General features: G+C 43.7%; 2 protein-coding genes across 7 annotated transcripts in view; one reads left to right on the top strand and one right to left on the bottom strand.

The window, feature by feature from the left end:
• The window catches only part of LOC128700886 (zinc finger protein 84-like), a 452,286-nt gene that overhangs the window by 21,247 nt on the left and 410,307 nt on the right, over positions 1 to 20,732 (bottom strand). The gene's annotated exons all lie outside the window — the stretch shown is intronic.
• The window catches only part of LOC128691345 (zinc finger protein 271-like), a gene marked incomplete at its 3' end in the record, with an annotated part of 88,522 nt that continues 87,500 nt past the window's right edge, over positions 19,711 to 20,732 (top strand). The window contains exon 1 of the mRNA XM_070104709.1: positions 19,711 to 19,825. The remainder of the gene's footprint in view (positions 19,826 to 20,732) is intronic.

Raw genomic sequence — 20,732 nt, 5'->3', positions numbered from 1 at the left:
GTCTACAGACCCCAGTGCACCTGTCAAGTTCCACAAAGGGAAACTTTATCCTAATATCAATAATCATAAGTCACCTACTAAACGGGGTTACGTAGGCATGTATCAAGTGACAGGGGCCAGTAATAGTGGTTCTCCACATCAAAGCAAGAGGAGGAAGTACCACAATAAGGGTAGCCCAGTTGATAAGAGGTCAGGCAAAGAAAGGAGAGATTGTATCTTCTGCAACGATACTCATTTCTCTAAGAACTGTAATGCCTATAATTCATGGGATGTTAAAGTGGAAAGATTGGAAGAGCTTGCTAGATGTATCAGGTGTCTAGGAAATCATAATGTAAGGGATTGCCGTGCTACCTTGCACTATTGTTATCAGTGTAACAAGGGAAGACACCACATAGCTATGTGTAAGGGCGGATCTAATCGTAATGATGGTAACAATAGTACTGATAGTGTTAATAACCCGGACACAACAGTAGCCAACGTAAAGATTGCAGCTAACGTCGGTAATGATGGCCTAGCTGAGGTAGCTTTGCCTGTGTTGGATGTGGTGATTAATGATAAACGGCGTAAATCCAAAACTGTAACAGCATTACTGGATCAGGGATCACAACGTACCTTCATAAAACGTAATTGCCTTAATGGGATGAAGGTACAAATGGGAGATCCTGCTATACTCAAGCTATCTGGCTTTCTCTCGAATAAGAAGGCCCAGTCATCCGACACTGTTTATGTAACTGTCAGGCTGGGCAATGAGAGAAAACGTAGGGGCTGTAGGGCAATTTTCCGCGCGCGCTCACCGAAAAATCGAAAAAATATGGAAATTGAGTTATATATACTGAAAAATAGCTCAACTCTTTAGCAACACAATGGTACCAGAATGAATGTTCTACGACATTTCTACAAGAAATTATAGTCATTTATATCAGGTATGGTGACGGCGATGTTGGTACCGAGTCTGCTCACGGCCCAAATATTTTTTGGAGTTGTTTCCTTGTTTTTTATCGCCTTTTCTTGCATTATTCTTTCTAATATAATAACTGACTATTTGGCATCATAAAACAGTAGGTGGAGCTTATCCGCCGACTCATTGATTACCGGGAACCAGACGGGAACGCTCAGCAGTGTTCCTGCTCCCGAGGTGCCAGCCAGGAATCGCCCATTATTACGCTTATATCAGCTTATATATCAACTCTACGGCTTATTTGTCTATCAGAATTGATCTAATATGATATAATAAACACTCTAAATAACATATAAACATGTTATATACTCTAGACTGAATAAAATAGGCCATAATATGGCCCAGAGATTATCGGGAATATTTCGATTATAAAAGTGTTACTGCTCTCCATGTCGTCTCTGAGTAAGAGAAAACGGTGTTTTGAAGAGGCTAACTGCACTAGAACATCAGTTACTAAGAAATACACCCAAACAAACGCGATTTTCGCGAAAAAAAAATTTTTTTTTGAGACGGGGGCCGGCCAGCGGTCTCGGCCGATATCTCGGAAGTAACTTATTCACCTATTGTTAAAAAATCTCCCTTTATTACTGAATTAAATGGAATATAATACTCACAAAAGTTGTAGAATAATGATTTCTCTATTTTTCTGTGACCAAATTTTGGAAATATTCCAAATACTTTGGGAGTTATGTGGGAGTAAAGGGCAGATGTTTTTGCAATATTCCAGGAACTAACAAACTTTATTTTTTTTTGTGAAATAAAGATAAGTTTATTTAGAGAGCAGGGGTCACAGAAAATTAGAATAAGCATTGTTCTCTCGGCACCAAGTGTCCAAACAACCTTACGTAGTCCCATATAAGAGAAAATTTCAACACTTTTTTTTATTTTTTTTTATATTTTATTTAAAAACTTTACAGCTTGATATTAAATAAAGATATAAAATGGATACAGTAGGATCCTCAATCCTATACAACATACACTAACCAATTATTAACAACACATTGTAATTGACATAAAAGAGGTTACCCATATACACACAAAATTTTCCATATAACATACTATGATAAACAATATAAACTATAACTATATAAACTATATAAAATATAAACTATATACAACTTTCAGATTTGTATAGTTAACATACTATGACGGACATATGACAAAGGTTCACAACCTTCACAGGAGATAATCAGAGTAATAACCTACATCACAATCTCAGTTAAAAACAATCACATGCTCTTCCCAAAATTAACCCCTATACAATAAGAAGTACCTAAGCACATACATACGTGCCTCACTACAATCTCTTTTTAAGCATTGAAAAAAAATCAAAATCAAATCCTAAATCAAAAATCAAATCCTAAGCCTCACACTTATACTAAATAAATATTAACAAATATTACTAAATATTAATACAGCCTCTTCCACCGGCTGAGCACATTATACAAAGTAAGAGACTAAACCATACTGTCCCATTACAAACTTTTAATGAGGCATTACAAATTTATGGAAGTCATTATCGTTCCATCCCGCAGCAACTGGATGAGCACATTATATAAGGCTAAAATAAAGACAGTACACTCGCTAAAAACCCACAACACTAAACACAAACATAATTTAAAAAACCTCTCATTGCGATACAATTATCGCACATGAAATATGCCCAATAAAGGCTATAAACGCACACTCTACATAAGCCCTAAAGCTCTTCACAGTCTTAAAACTATAATCTTGTTCTATCTAGGCTGGAATATTGCTGCACACTAACAGCACCTTTCAAGGCAGGTGAAATTGCCGACCTAGAAAATGTACAGAGAACTTTCACGGCGCGCATAACGGAGATAAAACACCTCAATTATTGGGAGCGCTTGAGGTTCCTAAACCTGTATTCCCTGGAACGCAGGAGGGAGAGATACATGATTATATACACCTGGAAAATCCTAGAGGGACTAGTACCGAACTTGCACACGAAAATCACCCACTACGAAAGCAAAAGACTTGGCAGACGATGCACCATCCCCCCAATGAAAAGCAGGGGTGTCACTAGCACGTTAAGAGACCATACAATAAGTGTCAGGGGCCCGAGACTGTTCAACTGCCTCCCAGCACACATAAGGGGGATTACCAACAGACCCCTGGCAGTCTTCAAGCTGGCACTGGACAAGCACCTAAAGTCAGTTCCGGATCAGCCGGGCTGTGGCTCGTATGTTGGTTTGCGTGCAGCCAGCAGCAACAGCCTGGTTGATCAGGCTCTGATCCACCAGGAGGCCTGGTCTCAGACCGGGCCGCGGGGGCGTTGACCCCCGGAACTCTCTCCAGGTAAACTCCAGGTAAATTCACACTTAATACATGAAGAAGGTCATGATGACCCTGACACATCAAACACAGAATTCTCCATTCAGGTACTACGTAATTACTTGATATAACCTTTGGTTTCTGTGCCCACTTGCATGCTACATACACGTATGCCACTCATCTACACCTTCATATACCCACATACACCTTACTCACACCCCTCCCCAGGAGGCGACCCCGCTGTGTCCCCCTGAAAACCCCCTTCCCGTATATAATCCCCAAACCCCCCCCCTTACTCACTCAGCCCAAGTCGTAGATTGATGAGAAACCCTAACGTTAACATTCTATACCCTTCCGAAAAATCCTTCTCCCACCTCCTCCCATACAGTTCTCTATTACGACACATCGTACGATAAACCGTTACCGCTAGTACCCGCCTCCGCACCTCACAATTCCCCCTCCCCCTCATCACCCACGATATATATATATAATCCACTATTATATAATCCAAAGCTCTTATAACACTCTCATCGAACCCTCCCACATCTAGGCTTATTGCACGCAGAACAGACACCCCTCTGCCCCCCACCTCCTGTACTACCCTACTTAACCAATACCTAACACCCTCCAGTTCCCCACAAAAGTATACTGCATGGAACGCCGTCTCATCCTCCCCACAGATTCCACACCTTCCGCCCACAATTACCCCTCTGGTTCTTAAAACCTCCCCCGACGGTAGTATGCCATGCAAAAAACGATACATTACCTCCCTTACCCTAGGCTTTAACTTCAACCTGCTAAACCTATACCAAATACTCGTCCATGCGTACATGGGGAACAATCCCTCAACTGGTACAACAATCCTGTCTGCAAGCAGATTACACAAAACCCCTACTCGAATTTTCCTGGGTTCTCTAACCAACATCAAAGCCCTCAAAATAGTTTCACATTCCCTCAACTCCACACCACCATACAACTTACCCAACCTATCATATACTTTTCCCAGCTGCCCTCCACTCACACCTTCGCGCAAAACCTCCCATTTAAGAAACACACATTTAATCCTCCTTCTCAGATCCATCAACCCCAACCCACCCTGGCGCACAGGTAACATTACAACCTCTCTCCTCAGCCAATCGCACCTTGAACCCCACAAAAAGTTAAACACTCGTCTCAGAATTCCCACAATCGCCGTCCCTGTTAATGGGAACACGGCTGCTACGTGCCAAACCTTACTATACAATAATACATTTATAACAATCACTCGTTGCACGAGAGTCAGATGATGAGGTCGCAATGCACCCAGACGCCCCTGAATCCTTTCCATTAATCTATTCGAGTTTTCCTCCCGAGCAGCTTCCAAATCACCCTTATAGGTGATACCACAAATTTTTAAAGACACCGTTTGTTTTCTCACAACGTTACATCTCCCCCCCCCTCCACCCAATCACCCAACCCCATGATCATTGACTTCTCTCTATTTACCTGCATCCCTGTTGCATTTCCGAACTGTTGCACAACATCATCCAAAACACCCAACGTCATCCCCTCCCGAACCAGGACTGTTGTATCGTCTACGTATCCTATTATTCCCGGCCACACTTTCCCTACCCCACCCCCCCTACCTCCACTCGTGTCACATACACAACGTTCAACCATTCTATAGAAGGGGTCCTGAATGCACGCAAACAACATTTGTGACATGGGACACCCCTGCCTAAGTCCCCTACCCATTACAATCTCCTCCCCCAAGCATCCATTAATCTGTACCCTCATCTTGGCTCCATTGTACAACGTGGTTACCCAATTAACTATTTCATCCCCATAACCCTGCCTCCTAAGTATAGCTCCCAATGCTCCTCGCTCCACCCTGTCATAGGCCCCCTGCCAGTCTAAAGCCAACAACGCCGCCCTCCCTCCCCCCCCTTTTGACTCTACAAAACTTCGCAGTATTCCATGACCCTCAATCATCGACCTTCCAGGCAAACCATACTGCGTTTTCGAAACCACTCTCCCTACCACACATTTGAACCGATTACCCAAGACTTTAGCGAACAACTTATAATCAGCACATAACAGGGATATGGCACGGTACTCCTTGAGGGTGTGCTGCCCCTTACCCTTCTGGACCAACACTACAACTGCTGTTGCTTGCTTGTCCCCCATCACACCCTTCTCCTTCATCTGATTAAATAACCTACCCATGAAACCCCTTATCACCTCCCAATGTTGGAGATAAAATTCAGCCGGGAGACCGTCTATTCCCGGTGCTTTGCCTTTCCTCATTCCCCTTAAAGCCAACTCTATTTCCTCCTCTGTTATTACCCCCCCTAAAGCCTTTCTATCACTATTCCCTAAATTACACGTCACATACTCACACACCTTCTCTAAATCCACATTTCCCACCTTCCCACTTGTCCAATAGCCTTCATACCATTTATCCGCATACACACACATTCCTTTTGTAGTTAGTATCTCCTGACCCATTCTATAACCCCCCGCCATCTCGTGTACCTCTAACCTCGGAATAGCTGTAACCTGCTGTCTTTGTTTTTGACGTCGCAACACACACGCCGATGGTTTGTCTCCCCAAAGCACCTCCTCTACCCCTGCCTGCACCCTTACCGCTTGAAACCTCTCATTTTGTAACTCCCTCAGTCTCCCCTTGACCTCGACAATTTCATCCATAGGATAGTTGCCCCCCACAGCCCCCTTCCCATAACAGCCCCTTAACCTGTCCTCCAGATAATTTGAAAGCCCATATTTAAAATCATTTATACGTTTGCCCACCCCCACATAATATTTCCTAATCCTTTCCTTGGCAACACAATCCCACCATTGTACGACATCTTCCACTCCCTGTGCCCCCTCACTAAGCTCCTTCCATAGGACAGAAAATCCCTCTAACCCCTCCTCGTCACTCAATGCACTTATATTTAATTTCCAGTAACTCCTGTATATTTCCGCAAGCGCCTCCTACCCAACCTCCACCAACACTGCTCTATGATCAGACCATGCTACTTCTACAGTTTTGAAAGATCTCACTACAACCCCGTGAGAAAGATACACTCTATCTAACCTCGCTGCATACCCTCCCCTAACAAATGTATGCTCTGTCTCCCACGCCCCCCCCTCGAATGCGTCTCTTAACCTAATATCCCTCAATAAATCTCGTAGGGCCACCGACACATAACCTGCCCCTTTCGGTTCCACATCAGCCCTCCTAATGACGCAGTTCCAATCACCTCCTACTATTGCCACCTCCGGTAATGCACGGAAAAAAAACACAAGGTCCTCGCACACAAACTCCTGCTTCACCTGTACGTTATTCTCTGCAGGCGCATATACACTAATAAAAGCCACACGTTTTCCCATCCACAAACCATCTACGCACAACACCCTTCCCCCTCCCCCCCCTCACTTCTCTGCAAAACAAACGGGCTCGCCTCCCTAATTAAGATACCCACCCCCCTTTCAAACGGGCAGATGGCAGGGTTACCACCTGAAACCCCTCCATCTCCAACACCCTACCATCCTTAAAATTGTGCTCCTGTAGGAACACAACATCCACTCTAAATTTATTCAGAAACATTCGAAACCATTCTCTCTTTACACTATTACACAAACCATTAACGTTTACTGTCATACACCAGAGGCCTATTAAAGTTTCCACCCCTGCCTCCTCTCTTCACTCTTCCGATGGCCACCAGAACGTGTGGGACCACTTGTCACCTGCACACTTCCCTCTCCCCCCCCCTTCTTTCGGTGCCTCCTGTCATGGCCACCACTACCTTCACCTTCTGCCCATATTTGCTTCCCAGTCTGCTGCGCTGGCGTTAGGACATCATCTGAATCCGATGCAGCGGCTCTCTTTCTTGTGACAGGCGCATCCTCCATGGCTTGGTCTGGGGATGCCTCACAATGTACCTCTACCTCCACTGTACACAGTGACAAAGATCTCGGTGACACCTCAGTCACGCTGTCACTCCCTTTGTCCGAATAGTTCTGTTGTTGATGCCCCACAGCCTTCACCTCGTCTTCTACTACCCTGCCAGGAGCAGCCACCTCCTCAGGCGGTGACAAGGACTTCAGAACCTCGGCTAATTCCTCCTCAAGTTCCAACACTTCCTCCTGTACTTTTTGCTCAACCCGATCCACTGGAAGTGTGTCTGGACCAGGTAACTGGTCAAGGGCCTCACCCTCTCCCCCAGCCTTATACGCCTCATCCACTATCTCGCTCCATAGACGACCACGCCCTCCTTCACGTCGTTGATCAACACCTGCTTCCCCCGGTGTAGAAGCGGATGTCTCCGCCCCTGGGCCAGGAGCTCGTTGCCGCTTCCCACACTCCGCCGCTATGTGATCATATTCCCCACATAGTCGGCAGGTATGCCTTTGCCCCGCGTATGACACCATGACCTGTGTCCTGAATTCCTTTAGGTACACGTAAGACGGTATGGGGTGTCGCAATGACATTTTTAGGTTAAAAGTGCCCTCCGGCATACCTGTGTAGGCACCCGACACCCACTTACCATGCTGGGCCAAATGAACAGTTCCGTATTCCTCAAATACTTTTCTGATATCTGTCTCATCCGCCTCAAAGGGGACATTACGCAATTTAATCCATGTATAATGTCTGGATACATCGATCATCCTCACACGCACAGCTGGTGTTGCATCAAGACTTACGTCCTGAAAACGGTTGACCAACGACTCGTAAACCGTTGCTGAGAGCAGTTTCACAAAAAATCTACGTGCTCCGTTCAATGCTACGCCATACAACTCTCCATCCTGAATGCCATACGTGTCTCTGATGATTTTAGGTAGTAATACCTGGGCTGAGGCTGGCGTTATTGCCCCACTGAGAAGTTCAACACCGACAGTGTTAATCCTGCGTCTATAACTGCACACCATGTTGACTAATGGTAGTTCTCCTGGTCTGACGACAGAGGCGCGACAAGCACCACCTCACACTACTGCTGTCAGGGAACTGAAGTGCGTTTGCGCAGGAGGTCTGCACGGCCCAATAGCGATGCAGACAATTGCTTTTCAACACTAGGGCATTCTCAGTAAATCAGTCATTTCTCAGTTGTTGTTTGAGGTATATTTTTGATAAATATTTTCACGAATGAGTGAAACGACTTTGTCTTGTGTACCAAAACTGAAGAAAATCGGACGGTAAACAACAGAGTTACAGATTTTGCCCTACAGCCCCCTTAACATTACAAGCATACAAGTAATCTCATTGGGAGACAACCATATTGTTTACCGTAGTCACCCTGTGTTGACATGTGAGAAAGCTTAACCACCCCTGGTCATGGCAGGTGGTTCCTTCGACCTCATAATCTTATCCATATCTATCCGAGACCAGTATGAATTGGATAGCACCCACAAGTACGGTACTACTAATTAATTGTGGACTGTATAGATTATATTAGTTTAATTGAATGAAGGGGGTAGGTTACACATGGATATATCCATCAAAGGAAAACATTTGTACATAATCCCACCACTTACCAGATATTCTCTGGTGGTTACTTGATGTAGCTGGATCCTCCATAACATATCCAATTACAACATACCTAACTGGCCAGCATCAGTCTGCTATAACTAGAAGGGTTACTTAACTGTGGGTGATTGATGCTCCTTATTTCCTCCATTCACCATCTCATTTCGATGTCCTGCTACTCCAACCAGGTTCTTATTCCAGCAGGACGAGGTATCCGTTGGTTTGTCCCAGTTTAGAAGTCGTAACTCCACGAAAACTTCCCTATCCTCGAGACAGGAACACGAGATAAACAGATGCTCACTCTGAGAACGGCGACTCATTTCACTTCACACATTCTCTTGGTGTTATTATCACAGATTATTTCTTAGCCCACCATACGGTTTAATGTCTCCTAATTATTATACTCATTGGAGGCCTCTCCATTAAGATCTGAGACCGATGAGTGATGATTAAACCACGGATGTTTTTCCCCAGGACACAGTTCATGGCGACGAGCCAGTCACCCCCGGTCCTACCATTATTCACTCATTTTACCACTTTATTACGGTGGTCCCGTAAATCACGTTCCCTCACTCTTCACCAGGAACAGTTACGACACTTCCTATTATAAAGTGAGGCCTATATTAATCCTTAGGCCGCCGTGAACGCCAATTTCCTGGTCCCATGTTTTCACAGCCTCCTCACTACATTCAAAACACTCCCACTAACCCCCATGCCCTGTGTCGACCTGTCTCCCCGCACATCCGTGCAGGCGCAAAGGGAACTCTTGGTTCTATTCTATTTTCAAATACATTTTTGACCCATATCGACACATTAAACACCTATTAGGCACTATAGCTTCGGAAAATTATAATATTTTCCACAGGTTTAATGAACTTTAGTTTTAATAATTTGTCTACCTCTCGGCCAAATGCATCCCTAAGGTGAATTGGAACTGGGTATAATTTCCGTTTGATAGGAATGTCAGTGACTAAGTCAATCTTATGGACTACCATGGTGGTGACACCTGGAATATCAGTAAAAACGTCTGAGAAGTTACTCACACATTGAAGTAGTTCATGTTTCTTATGGTCATCCAAAGACTCATTAATATTAATGTTTGCTGTACCCGAGTGGTCAAGAGTCACCAAGTCATGTAGTTCTCTGTCATAGTCTACGTTAGATGTGTCAATTACGCACACCTTACACTCTTCAGTTGTTTACCTGGAGTTTACCTGGAGAGAGTTTCGGGGGTCAACGCCCCCGCGGCCCGGTCTGTGACCAGGCCTCCTGGTGGATCAGCGCCTGATCAACCAGGCTGTTGCTGCTGGCTGCACGCAAACCAATGTACGAGCCACAGCCCGGCTGATCAGGAACTGACTTTAGGTGCTTGTCCAGTGCCAGCTTGAAGACTGCCAGGGGTCTGTTGGTAATCCCCCTTATGTGTGCTGGGAGGCAGTTGAACAGTCTCGGGCCCCTGACACATATTGTATGGTCTCTTAACGTGCTAGTGACACCCCTGCTTTTCATTGGGGGGATGGTGCATCGTCTGCCAAGTCTTTTGCTTTCGTAGTGAGTGATTTTCGTGTGCAAGTTCGGTACTAGTCCCTCTAGGATTTTCCAGGTGTATATAATCATGTATCTCTCCCTCCTGCGTTCCAGGGAATACAGGTTTAGAAATCTCAAGCGCTCCCAGTAATTGAGGTGTTTTATCTATCACTTGTTTAATTCTTCATGACGTTCTCGATCGTTTTCGTTGGGGTTTCTAGGGATGTCTCACTCACGTCAGCCAATGCTTCCTTGGTGCTCGTTGTGACATTCCCAGTAGAACACCCACATTCGTCAGGTAGCACCAAAAATGGGTTGGAAGTTTCCACAGTAGTCTTCTAGGTCCTCGTTGTTTCTTCCTCTCCAACAGTCTTCTTGATCCTCAGCTTGGTTCCATGTTGCCCAGCCACTGACCAAGCTCCCCTCTTAACCTGGGGACTCAACAGGAGGATTACTTCGAATCCTCTTGTTTTTTTTATTATCACTATTATCACACTGGCCTATTCTCACCAAGGCAGGGTGGCCCGAAAAAGAAAAACTTTCACCATCAATCACTCCATCACTGTCTTGCCAGAAGGGTGCTTTACACTACAGTTTTTAAACTGCAACTTTAACACCCCTCCTTCAGAGTGCAGGCACTCTGCTTCACATCTCCAGGACTCAAATCCAGCCTGCCGATTTCCCTGAACCCCTTCACAAATGTTACTTTGCTCACACTCCAAAAGCACGTCAAGTATTAAAAACCATTTGTCTCCATGCACTCCTATCAAACACGCTCATGCATGCCTGCTGGAAGTCCAAGCCCTTCGCACACAAAACCTCCTTTACCCCCTCCCTCCAACCTTTCCTAGGCCGACCCCTACCCCGCCTTCCTTCCACTACAGACTGATACACTCTTGAAGTCATTTTGTTTCGCTCCAATCTCTCTACATGTCCGAACCACCTCAACAACCCTTCCTCAGCCCTCTGGACAACAGTTTTGGTAATCCCGCACCTCCTCCTAACTTCCAAACTACGAATTCTCTGCATTATATTCACACCACACATTGCCCTCAGACATGACATCTCCACTGCCTCCAGCCTTCTCCTCATTGCAACATTCATCACCCATGCTTCACACTCATATAAGAGAGTTGGTAAAACTATACTCTCATACATTCCCCTCTTTGCCTCCAAGGACAAAGTTCTTTGTCTCCACAGACTCCTAAGTGGACCACTCACCCTTTTCCCCTCATCAATTCTATGATTCACCTCATCTTTCATAGACCCATCCGCTGACACGTCCACTCCCAAATATCTGAATACATTCACCTCCTCCATACTCTCTCCCTCCAATCTGATATCCAATCTTTCATCACCTAATCTTTTTGTTATCCTCATAACCTTACTCTTTCCTGTATTCACTTTTAATTTTCTTCTTTTGCATACCCTACCAAATTCATCCACCAATCTCTGCAACTTCTCTTCAGAATCTCCCAAGAGCACAGTGTCATCAGCAAAAAGCAACTGTGACAACTCCCACTTTATGTGTGATTCTTTATCTTTTAACTCCACGCCTCTTGCCAAGACCCTCACATTTACTTCTCTTACTACCCCATCTATAAATATATTAACCACTGTGACATCACACATCCTTGTCTAAGGCCTACTTTTACTGGGAAATAATTTCCTTCTTTCCTACATACTCTAACTTGAGCCTCACTATCCTCGTAAAAACTCTTCCCTTCTTTCAGTAACCTACCTCCTACACCATAAACCTGCAACATCTGCCACATTGCCCCCCTATCCACCCTGTCATATGCATTTTCCAAATCCATAAATGCCACAAAGACCTCTTTAGCCTTATCTAAATACTGTTCACTTATGTGTTTCACTGTAAACACCTGGTCCACACACCCCCTACCTTTCGTAAAGCCTCCTTGTTCATCTGCTACCCTATTCTCCGTCTTACTCTAATTCTTTCAATAATAACTCTACCATACACTTTACCACGTATACTCAACAAACTTATCCCCCTATAATTTTTGCACTCTCTTTTGTCCACATTGCCTTTATACAAAGGAACTATGCATGCTCTCTGCCAATCCCTAGGTACCTTACCCTCTTCCATACATTTATTAAATAATTGCACCAACCACTCCAAAACTATATCCCCACCTGTTTTTTTTTTTTTTAACATTTCTATCTTTATCCCATCAATCCTGGCTGCCTTACCCTCTTTCATTTTACCTACTGCCTCACGAACTTCCCCCACACTCACAACTGGCTCTTCCTCACTCCTACAAGATGTTATTCCTCCTTGCCCTATACACGAAATCACAGTTTCCCTATCTTCATCAACATTTAACAATTCCTCAAAATATTCCCTCCATCTTCCCAATACCTCTAACTCTCCATTTAATAACTCTCCTCTCCCATTTTTAACTGACAAACCCATTTGTTCTCTAGGCTTCCTTAACTTGTTAATCTAACTCCAAAACTTTTTCTTATTTTCAACAAAATTTGTTGATAACATCTCACCCACTCTCTCATTTGCTCTCTTTTTACATTGCTTCACCACTCTCTTAACCTCTCTCTTTTTCTCCATATACTCTTCCCTCCTTGCATCACTTCTACTTTGTAAAAACTTCTCATATGCTAACTTTTTCTCCTTTACTACTCTCTTTACATCATTATTCCACCAATCGCTCCTCTTCCCTCCTGCACCCACCTTCCTGTAACCACAAACTTCTGCTGAACACTCCAACACTACATTTTTAAACCTACCCCATACCTCTTCGATCCCATTGCCTATGCTCTCATTAGCCCATCTATCCTCCAATAGCTGTTTATATCTTACCCTAACTGCCTCCTCTTTTAGTTTATGAACATTCACCTCTCTCTTCCCTGATGCTTCTATTCTCCTTGTATCCCATCTACCTTTTACTCTCAGTGTAGCTACAACTAAAAAGTGATCTGATATATCTGTGGCCCCTCTATAAACATGTACATCCTGAAGTCTACTCAACAGTCTTTTATCTACCAATACATAATCCAACAAACTACTGTCATTTCGCCCTACATCATATCTTGTATACTTATTTATCCTCTTTTTCTTAAAATATGTATTACCTATAACTAAACCCCTTTCTATACAAAGTTCAATCAAAGGGCTCCCATTATCATTTACACCTGGCACCCCAAACTTACCTACCACACCCTCTCTAAAAGTTTCTCCTACTTTAGCATTCAGGTCCCCTACCACAATTACTCTCTCACTTGGTTCACAGGCTCCTATACATTCACTTAACATCTCCCAAAATCTCTCTCTCTCCTCTACATTCCTCTCTTCTCCAGGTGCATACACGTGTTGTGATAGAAACACAGGCTTTATCTCTAGGCTTTATTGAACATAGAATCTTCATAGTACTTCTGCAACAACAAAATATAATGACTAGTACATCTAATAACGGCTTCTACAGGGATGGTGATGTCTTGCATATGTCAAGAGAAAAGTTATAACTACAGGCCACATATTTAAACTCACCATGTAATCTGCATCACTAATATAGGGATAGAAGAGAAGAGAATCACACACCATGTGTTGGCGCCCATGACACACACCAAACTGTTGTTGTTGTTGTTGTTGTTAAGGGCCCCGAGAGGTGGTGCAGTATTATCCTGCTGCTGCTCCCCACAGGTGCAGTATCACTACAATCTCCCCCTTCTAAAATATCAGAGACAGTAATCTCCCAAACTGTTAGGTGGGCGACGTACACGTCCCGACCTTTGTAGCCCTTGAGCGTATTCACCAGGTTCAATATTTTCCAGCGGGGTTTGACTAACTGCTGGAGCAGAGTCCTCTATTTCCATAGGGGTAGTCTCAAGGGGCATTCCAGGAGAAAACGAAGCATCTTTCACATCTATTGGTGTATCTTGAGATTCCACACTAATGGGGATTTCAACTGTGGCTAAATGTCTTTTAGATACTGTAGTCTCTTCGCCATTTTGGTAGCGAATGTGGGCGTAATGTGGATTAGCTTGCAGGAGCTCTACCTCTTCCACTAAAGGATCCGTCTTGTTCATCCTATGGTGACTCTTCAGGAGAACGGGTCCAGGATGACATAACCAAGTGGGCACGGAGGCTCCCGTAGGGGAACGACATGAATAGTTGAGGAGTCTTTCATGAGGGGTTGCATTAGTAGCTGTGCACAGCAATGATCTAATAGAGTGAAGAGCATCAGGTAGGACAGTTTGCCAGTGTTGAACAGGTAGATTGCGCGACTTCAATGTCATTGTAACTGCCTTCTATATAGTACCATTGAACTGCTCCACTTGACCATTGCCTTGAGGGTTGTAGCTTGTTGTTCTGCTGCAGGCAATACCTTTGCTAGCCAAAAACTCCTGAAGTTCGTTACTCATGAACGAGGATCCCCTGTCTGAATGGATATAAGCTGGCATACCAAAAATAGAGAACAACTGTGAAAGACAACTAATAACAGTTGAAGCAGTCATATTTGCACAGGGGAATACAAATGGAAACCTTGAATATTCATCTACTATGTTAAGGATATACCTATTCAAACTTGTGCTTGGTAGAGGTCCTCTGAAATCTATATTCAGTCTCTCGAAAGGCTGGGTGGATTTTATGAGATGAGTCTTCTCTGGCTGATGAAAGTTTGGCTTGCATTCTGCACATACTCTGCATGCTCTGATCACTTGTCGCACATCTTCCACTGAGTAGGGCATGTTCTTTGTTTTGGCAAAATGGTACAGGCGTGTAACTCCTGGGTGACACAAAGCCTTGTGGAGCGCTGAGAGTGATTGCAAATCATGACATGCTGCTCGACAGTGGGACCTAGAGAATGCATCAGGTGAGATGTTCTCTTGACCCGGTCGGTACAGAATATCAAAGTCATAACATAAAGGCTACTGGTCGTCCTGCCTGAGATAAGACTGTAGCAATTGCAATGTCAAATGCATCCGTTTCCACTTCGAATGGTAGGGACTCATCAATGGCTTGAACTACTGAGTTTTCAATGTCCTGTTTGAGAGTATGGAAAGCGGCTTCTGCTTCCTTTGTCACAGGAAATGTGGTAGCACTCAATGGGCGGACTTTACTTGAATAGTTGTAGATCCATTGTGAGTAATAAGCAAAGAGACCAAGAGTTCTTCGGAGTGACTTTTTGTCTTGAGGGATTGGAAGTTCCCATAGAGGTCGTAGTCGTTCAGGGTCTGGGAATATTGAACCTTCTTCCACTACATAACCAAGGATGCTAAGCCTTTTAGTTGAAAAAGTGCACTTTTCCTCATTGTAACTGATATTTTTCTTCTTGGCGGCTTCCAAAAACTTATCAAGGTTTGCATCATGTTCCTCCTGGATCTTGCCACAAATGGTAACATTATCTAAATACGCGTAAGTTCCCATGAGTTGCTCTTCCTGAATGAGTGAATCTATAATTCGTAAACTGATACAGGCCATCACTAGCCTGAAATGCTGTGTATGGTTTATCTTCATTCCTTACAGGGACTTGATGATAGGCACTCTGTAGATTAATTGTGCTAAACACATAGTACTGAGCAATTTTGTTCACTGTATCATCAATTCCAGGTAGAGGGTACCCATCAAGAAGTGTAAATTTGCTGATTGTCTCAGAGTAATCAATAGCCAGTCTCCGTTTCCTATAATCATCTTTAACAACAACCTGTGCACGCCAAGGGGAATTACTCGGTTCTATAATACCCTCCTTCAGCAGCCTCTGAGTTTCTTTCTCAATGAACATCCGATCCTCATAAGAATAGCGGCGTGACTTAGCTGATATAGGATGGCAATCCGCGGTAAGATTTGCAAACAGCTTTGGTGGGTCTACCCTTAAAGTGCTAAGTCCACAGACAACAAGAGGAGGCAGTTCACCTCCATATGTTAAGGTGACACTACCATGAAGCTTCTGAAAGTCCTGACCAAGGATAACATCAGAGCACAGTTGTGGCAGAATAGCTAAATGTACATCTTGATAATCCTTTCCATTAACTCTGAGATTTACCTTACAAAACCCTAAGGTCTGAATAGAGAGAGATGTTGATGCCATGGAAACGGTACCTGATGAGTGATGTACAGTCAAGGAGTGGCATTTAACTAAGTCAAGGTTGATGAAACTCTCTGAGCTGCCACTATCAATAAGACCATCTACTTCTGTTCCTTTGATGAATACTTTCACAACTGCCTTTGACAGTGAATTTGGAGTAGCCGTAGAAGTCACTGTCGCTAGTGTCGCATGATCACTGGAATGTGTGGAAGCACTAGCTCTTGTTGATGCATTAGCATGACATACTTTAGCAAAGTGGCCTTTCTTGTGGCATTTACGGCACATTGCTTCACGAGCAGGACACTTTGGACGTGGATGTCTTGAAAACCCACAAAAGAAACACACCGTACCTGCTGCTGCTGTCACTGAGGCAGGTTCCACAGTAACTTCATTGCAAGAGTCTTGGTCAGGAATTGCAGCACTTACCACTCGAGAAGGCTGAGTGGTACTGTATACTTCAGAATTCTTCTGGGCTGAATCTAGAGCTCTTGCCTGGTCAAAGGCAGCGGCTAAGTCGAGAGTTTTATTCTCCAATAAACGCTGCCTTATTATTGGTGATTGCAGGCCACTGATAAAAGCATCCCTGATGGACTCTTCACAATACTGAGCAGCTGTCACTGCTTGGAAGTGACAGTCCTTACCTAAAATTTTCAGTGCTTGAAGGTATTCCTCTAAGGCAGTGGTTCCCAAACTTTTTCAGCTTGTTACCCAATTTAACATGCCACATAAAGCATGTTACCCCTTTCGCAAAATGTTGTTATTATTGATATATATGGCTAAATTAAAACACTTGCGATATTTTCTTTTATTTATTGTATTTGAACATTGTGCATCTCTAATGACTATTACCAAAGATGTCAAGAACATCAGTAGGATGGATGGAGTTGCATACTTGAAGCTAGTTTAGGAATTCTTGGCTTCATACCAGCTTATGTCTCCCTCGGCTGATGCTCACAAATAAACTGACAGTGTGAAATAGAGGCAGCCTCAGGAAGTGAGTGACGCGTACTGGACAGGTCGATCTGGGCTACTGAGTGACTTTTGTCCTGAAGCATACTTGTCAAAATACTTTTGGGTTTCCACACACTTAGCTTTATATTTCTTCTTTTCTAATACTGTATATTAGTTTTTGATGTTTATTGTTATTTGGTTTAACTTTATTACTTACTTATAATAGGTTTACTTTACAACTTTATATACTAAGACAAAGTTAACAATAATCCTCATACCGCATACCGCATTGTTTTCTTGATTTTCAGAATTCACAACTTTTTTTTCTGTCACCCCTCCATTACCCCCCAAAAATGGTTAAATTACCCCCAGGGGGTAATTTACCCCCAGTTTGGGAACCACTGCGTCTAAGGATTCATCAATCTGCTGGCGGTGAGTTGCAAGGCGATAGCGTGCCAAGATTTCATTTGTAGGTTTAATATACTGAGACTTGAAGGTTTTGATAGCATCTTCGTAGGTATTACACTCAGAAATAGCCTCATATATCTTAGGTGACACAAAATTGATGAGCAGACTTAGTTTATCTAGATCTTCTTTAGGAAGGGCTCCCAAGAAGTTTTCGAAAGTCTTAAACCAGTGCTTCCATTCCTGAGCAGCCGTTGATAAGCTGGGGTCACAGTCTAGCCTCTCAGGTTTCAGTAAATGCTCCATGTTGTGATGTAGTCTAGCTCAGGATCACCACCAGGTAGCCCAGGATTCTATGTTCAATAAATTGTTGTGATAGAAACACAGACCTTATCTCTAGGCTTTATTGAACATAAAATCTTCATAGTACTTCTGCAACAACAAAATATGACTAGTACATCTAATAACGGCTTCTACAGGGATGGTGATGTCTTGCATATGTCAAGAGAAAAGTTATAACTACAGGCCACATATTTAAACTCACCATGTAATCTGCATCGCTAATATAGGGATAGAAGAGAAGAGAATCACACACCATGTGTTGGCGCCCATGACACACACCAAACTGTTGTTGTTGTTAAGGGCCCCGAGAGGTGGTGCAGTATTATCCTGCTGCTGCTCCCCACAGGAGCAGTATCACTACAACACGCTTATTATGACCCACTTTTCGCATCCAACCTTAACTTTAATCCACGTAATTCTTGAATTTACACATTCATATTCTCTTTTCTCCTTCCATAACTGATCCTTCAAGAATTACTGTTACCCCTTCCTCTTTTTCTCCTCTGTTAATCGCCATAATTCCTGGTTAGGAACCCTAAGCTCTTCTTTCAGCTGCTGGTAAAGTTGCTCAAGAGAGGGCATCCTGGCTCAGATTCACAGAGAGCACACAAACAGGTCTTCACATAGCTAAGTACATGTCACTTCGTTTGATTCTTAATTCCCAGTCATGAAATTCCAATCAATATGACTAAAGTTAAAGTCTCCTATCTGTAATCTTTTGACTACCGCCTACAGGATGGGTATGGGGTGCATAATAAACATATTAAACTAACTAGAATTACTACGTTATCGTGCCTTGTAGCCTTAACAATTTCTTCCCATAGTAGTCTCCCTTGGTCCCTATCTAAGTTTGGGGACGGAATATCACACATAAAAGCAATTTTTCATGTCCCTCTGAAAATTTTATCCAAACAGACTCTGTATGTGTTACTTCAGACTTAATACCCGTTTTTATGCAACAGTTCAAGCGATCTCGTACATAGAGCGCCACCCATCACCCCCGCCGATGTTTCTGTCAACATGAAACAATTTAAAACCCTGTATGTGACATTCAGCAAGCATGTCCCGATTTTTCTTGTTGAACCACGCCACAGTTAAGGCAAATACATCAATGTTACCTGCACTAGCAACTAGTCTCAACTCGTCCATCTTATTCCTAGCACTACGACAATTTGTGTAATATATATTTAAGGACCCTCCTTTCTCTTTACCCTTCCTGGTCCTTTCTGTTATTTCACTAAACCTATTACTGTCCTTGTCAATTAGTGCCACTGGCTTTCCAATATCCAATATCCAATAGAGTTAAGTAGTCTATAAGCCAATAATGTTAAGTTGGCCCATAATTCCTAGGCATAATAGAGGCTCTCTTTGCATTGCAACCTACTATTGTAAATACATAATCTCAATGTACTGTTTGCAAAGACATAAAATAAATAATTAAATAAATAAATAAATGAGCGTTGTTTGGTGGGAAAATGGTTACTGAACTCATGTAGGAGTGTGGGCGTCCCTCTCTGCTGAGGCTTGGCAAGGGGGTCCACCGGATCTAATTGGAAACTTCAAGTTTCTATCTCTATTTACAAAGGAACTTTTGTTCCTTTTCTCTCATCGCCCAGCCTTGGGCAACAATTTTCTCTCGTCCCATCGAGAAACCGGACTCGATACGACGTACACTGTCAGTGGCCCTATAAACAACAACAACAACAACTTGTGTTGTTGGTGGGTGAGTGTGATAAAGTGAACAATAAACAGTGTTTGTGGTGTCTAACACAGGTGAGTAACACCTACCTTTATTACAATACAACATTCATGTGCTAGATGATACATAGAGAGAGTTTGACCCATGAAACATAGTGTACTAAGGCGCCAGACATGATCATATCTCCCTCTGTGTCTTGTTGACTCTCAGGTGTTGAGTGTGTTAAGTGCTCATGTGTTGAGTGTGTCAGGTATTAGGTGCTCAGGCAGGAGCAGGTGTCAGGTTCTCTGGCAAGAGCAGGTGTTAGGTTCTGTGACAGTAGCAAGTGTTAGGTGGTCAGGCAGCAGCAGGTTTTAGGTGCTTAGGCAGCAGCATGTGTTAGGTGGTGAAGCAGCAGCAGCAGGTTTTAGGTGCTTAGGCAGCAGCATGTGTTAGGTGGTGAAGCAGCAGCAGGTTTTAGGTAGTGAGGTAGCAGCAGCAGGTGTTAGGTGGTGAGGCAGCAGCAGCAGGTGTTAGGTAGTGAGGCAGCAGCAGCAGGTGTTAGGTAGTGAGGCAGCAGCAGCAGGTGTTAGGTGATGAGGCAGCAGCAGGTGTTAGGTGGTGAGGCAGCAGCAGGTGTTAGGTAGTGAGGCAGCAGCAGGTGTTAGGTAGTGAGGGAGCAGCAGGTGTTAGGTGGTGAGGCAGCAGCAGCAGGTGTTAAGTGGTGAGGCAGCAGCAGCAGGTGTTAGGTGGTGAGGCAGCAGCAGCAGGTGTTAGGTGGTGAGGCAGCAGGTGTTAGGTGGTGAGGCAGCAGCAGGTTTAAGTTAGTAAGTTTTAAGGTTTATGTTACATAGTTTAATATCTTTATTATGCACACCATACCCATCCTGTGGGCGGTAGTCACCACATACCCATCCTGTGGGCGGTAGTCACCACATACCCATCCTGTGGGCGGTAGTCAAAAGATTACAAAGGTACATAATGGGTCCAGTGACTGGACCC

This window comes from Cherax quadricarinatus, chromosome 94 (assembly GCF_038502225.1).
Source record: "Cherax quadricarinatus isolate ZL_2023a chromosome 94, ASM3850222v1, whole genome shotgun sequence".
Lineage (NCBI taxonomy): Eukaryota > Metazoa > Arthropoda > Malacostraca > Decapoda > Parastacidae > Cherax > Cherax quadricarinatus.
Note: the sequence above shows the minus strand (reverse complement) of the source record. Positions and strands in the feature narration are given on the sequence as shown.